A 3,967-nucleotide genomic window follows, 5' to 3' on the forward strand; every position below is an offset into this window, starting at 1 on the left:
ATATAAGATTTAATTAATGCAAATTGCAGACTTTCATGTTCTGTAAATTGTATTTAAAACAAAGCTGCTGCTGTTGATCATTCTGTTTTTATAAGCAGCTCTCCCAAGGCCAGTACTCTAGGGGAAACACTGGAAAGGTCTAAAAATGTTGAAGATGTTTTTGATAAAACATGAATTGACTGACTYTGAGTGACTCAGTCTGCAATGTTTGCATCTGCTAAATCAGATGTCATATATTATGTACCTCTGTATGACCATGTTAATATTTTTGTAGTACAAATAGAGTACACGTTTTTCTTATTTTACCAAAATTTGAACATTTTTTGTTTTGGGCAGGTAACTTTTCATGACTCAGTCTGCAATGTTTGCATCTGCTAAATCAGATGTCATATATTATGTACCTCTGTATGACCATGTTCATATTTTTGTAGTACAAATAGAGTACACATTTTTCTTATATTTTATCAAATTTTGAACATTTTTGTTTCAGGCAGGTAACTTTTCATGTCGGGCAGATGACATTTTTCGTCACCGGCCCGATAGGGCAGGTAAAGAAAAAAAAACTTGTCATCCCTGCTGCAGACGGTCATTTTCAGGTAAAATCTCCTGTCTGTCTGTTTCAGTTTAGTAGGCAACATTCAGGAAACTGTCACGTGGAAAAATGATTCTCTCTGATTGGTTGTCAAGACATGTCGAGCGGTGAATAGTTCAGGTTTTTGAACTCTGGCGGCGGCTTCCGCAGCACCACATGCGCGGAAAACGCTCTGCCACCCCTTACGCCTTCCTTGTGCGCTGCCCAAAACATACGTGACACGACGCACGACCCCTAGAGGCGCGTCCGCCATAGACTTTGTATGTAAACTGGCTGCTCCTGCAGCTCAAAACACGTTTGGTGTGAACGTAGCATCAGGCTGAACTCGGCCACCCTACAGTGGAAGCTCATTTTGGCTGCTTGTATCCAGGGCCTCATGATCCACACCTCAAAATCACAGGGTTGGAACGTAGACAGACAAATAAAACCAGAGCTTTGCCTTTCGACTCAACTCCTTCTTCACCACGACTGACCGAAGCAACACCCTCATTACTGAGAACGAGGCCCCAATCTGTCAAACCATCTCCCACTCTATCCTACCATCTCTCATAAATAAGAAGCCCAGAAACTTAAACTCCTCCACCTGAGGCAGAGACTACCTTGCGTCCCAGAGGGAGTATTGTACCAGTTTCCAGTTAAAAACCTCAGYTTTAGAGGAAATGACTCTCATCCCAGCTGTTTTACGCTCGGCTGTGAACTGGCCCAGTTCACGCTGAAGGTCTTGGCCCGAAGACACAAACAGAATCACATCATCTGCATACAGCAGAAATGAAACTATGTGGTTCCCAAACCAGACACCCTCCTCTTTGCAACTGTACCTTAAGGGCTCGACACACAGGGAGTGACAAACTACAGCGATTAACGGCTTTCATTGCAGCCAGGGTGAAACCCGACACACGGGACGCGATAGCGATTGCAGCGTGGCGAATCGCGCTCTCAGGTCGTTTGTCTTCATGAAATTTGATTGGTTCTTAACTCTGAAGGGGGGTGTGCATTACGCACATGTAAACTAAATAAATCTTGCGATGCTAATGATATTGAAAAACAAACACACATCAAGATACAGTTTTATGAGGAAAAGCTTACCATAAACTTCACCCTGGTGCCAACAAATTCCCACAAAGCTTTTTAGTAATCGGTGAAAGTGTTAGCTAACGGCAGTGTGTAGCATACTTTCCTCTCGTTGGTCAGTCAATGAAACCCTCGCTGATCGGTTGTACGCTAAGCGACAGCGACAAAAGTTGAACATTTTTCAACTTTCATATGTCGCGTCGCAAGCTCGCGTGTGCACGTGTACGTGCGTGAAATTTCACATGCACTATTTTCGCCGGTCGCTTAGCTGGAGGAGGGCAAGCGATTGTCGCCTCACCCCACAGGCTCCATAGGAAATGAATGGAGAGCGAGCGACGTCGCCTCCCGTGTGTCGAGCCCTTTATGAATTGGTCCATGAACACAACAAAGAGGATTGGAGACAAGGCATAGAGCAGGAGTCCAACCTGCACTGAGAACAAGCTCAACTTTGTGCCAAGAAAGTGGACGCAGCTCCTGCTTTGGTTCTAAAAGGATCGGATCGCTCTCAACACAATACTACCACATGCCTCAATGAACACGTCTTCAGGTCCACAACACATAGAGACAAACAACCAAGACCCCCTTAGCCACTCAGCAAGGGTAAAGAGCTGGTCCACAGTTCCACACTGCTCCTCTGTTCTTTAAAACYTTCACTTTCCATTTGAATAAAAACACATTTTCTTGTCGTATTCAGCCGTCAACAATACAGTGGAGCAACCTTTGACATTTCCAGAGAAAAAAAGATTGCAATAAAGCCTTAGAGGATAAATTTTCGGAGATGTATTTCACACCTTAAACACTTCCACCCTGCAGACATCAGCATTTGTTTATCAGCGCAGCCATGGCTCTCCTCTATCACAATGTTAACAAGACCTGTCCTTTATTATCCTAAAACAGCGTCATTAGCGGCTCAGGCTGGAGGTGTTATTCAACTAACATTTGTAATGCCATGCATCACTTATGTCCCTGCCACAGTTTGTACAAAAACTCCCAGCCCCCAGAGGCTCCCTCCTCTGCCACCTGCAAATGTCAATTACCATATTTCCCCCTGACATTTATCAGTAATGGCTAACATGAGCTACGTGAAATCAGAGTCATTATGTTGGAGATGGACAGGGGAGGTGCTGACGACTCTGTAACCCCATGCAGATCCACAACAAGGCTGATTTATTGATCAGAGACGGCCGAAGCTCGAGTGCGTCTCAATAAACGCCTAACCACAATTTCATCAAAACCAGTAAATTCACTGATTATCCTGTGGCTGCGGGGAGCTTTACTATCTATTCGTTTTGAAATTACAACCTTTAATAGCAGYTGCAAAAACTATTGAGGGATTTATTTATTTTATTTTCAGTATGTTAGTATAAACTCTGTAGTCATTTTACATTTTGAGTTAAATATTTTATTGACACCGTTGCAGATCTCACCAAGAGTTTATCATCAATCAGCAAGATTTAGAATAACACTTATACCTCCTTGTATATTTTTCTTGAGGATTAGTGTCGTTCTTTTCATTGTAACCATGAACCACTGTTAAAATAAAAACATAATTGAATAGATGAGTTTATTAACTTACACAGACGTTGGGTTTTAAATTGGTTTATTTTCGTTATTTGAACTCTGACTGTAGGCCTGGGTGTGTCTCCTTTTGTGAAACTTTGGGTAACTTTACCTTCACAATTTTTCAACAGATGCTTGTTTGAACTAAATAACATCAAAGCCAACAGTTTAAGGGACTTAACTATTATAATTTGTAGCTTTGCAAATACTTGCCTCTGCCCAGCAGGTGTGGGTTTATACACAARTTGTTGGTTCTGGGACTGCACCATAACAAGAAATGGAAATATAGTGGTTTTTATGTTTTAAGTTTGGAGTAATTATTAGAATTAAATGAACTATACACTCCTCTAGAGGCCAGCGGTCACTCTTTCAGGGATGAAGATGTTCTCATCTTTGATAGAGAGGAATGTTGGTTTGAGAGAGGAGTAAAGGAAGCCATCTTTGTGAAGAAAAAACGTCCACCATTAAACAGAGGTGGAGGCCTTCGTGTCCAGTTGTCCTCCTCCTACAATTCTGTTATTGCAAGTATGACTCCGCCCCCGTGAGCAAAACGTGTGAATCAGGGCCCCAACGATAATCTGGTGATGGGACACATGACCCTCTATGAAAAAATAGAGCCAATCAAGGCACTAACAATCTATTGCTTGACTGATGGCCCTCTTTTGCATATGACTAACCTGTTTGTCCATGTGGAGGCAGTGCTTATAAGGCTGAGTTCACCTGAAACTCTTCAGACTGAAGAAG

The sequence above is a fragment of the Austrofundulus limnaeus genome, unplaced genomic scaffold (genome assembly GCF_001266775.1).
Source record: "Austrofundulus limnaeus strain Quisiro unplaced genomic scaffold, Austrofundulus_limnaeus-1.0 Scaffold207, whole genome shotgun sequence".
NCBI lineage: Eukaryota > Metazoa > Chordata > Actinopteri > Cyprinodontiformes > Rivulidae > Austrofundulus > Austrofundulus limnaeus.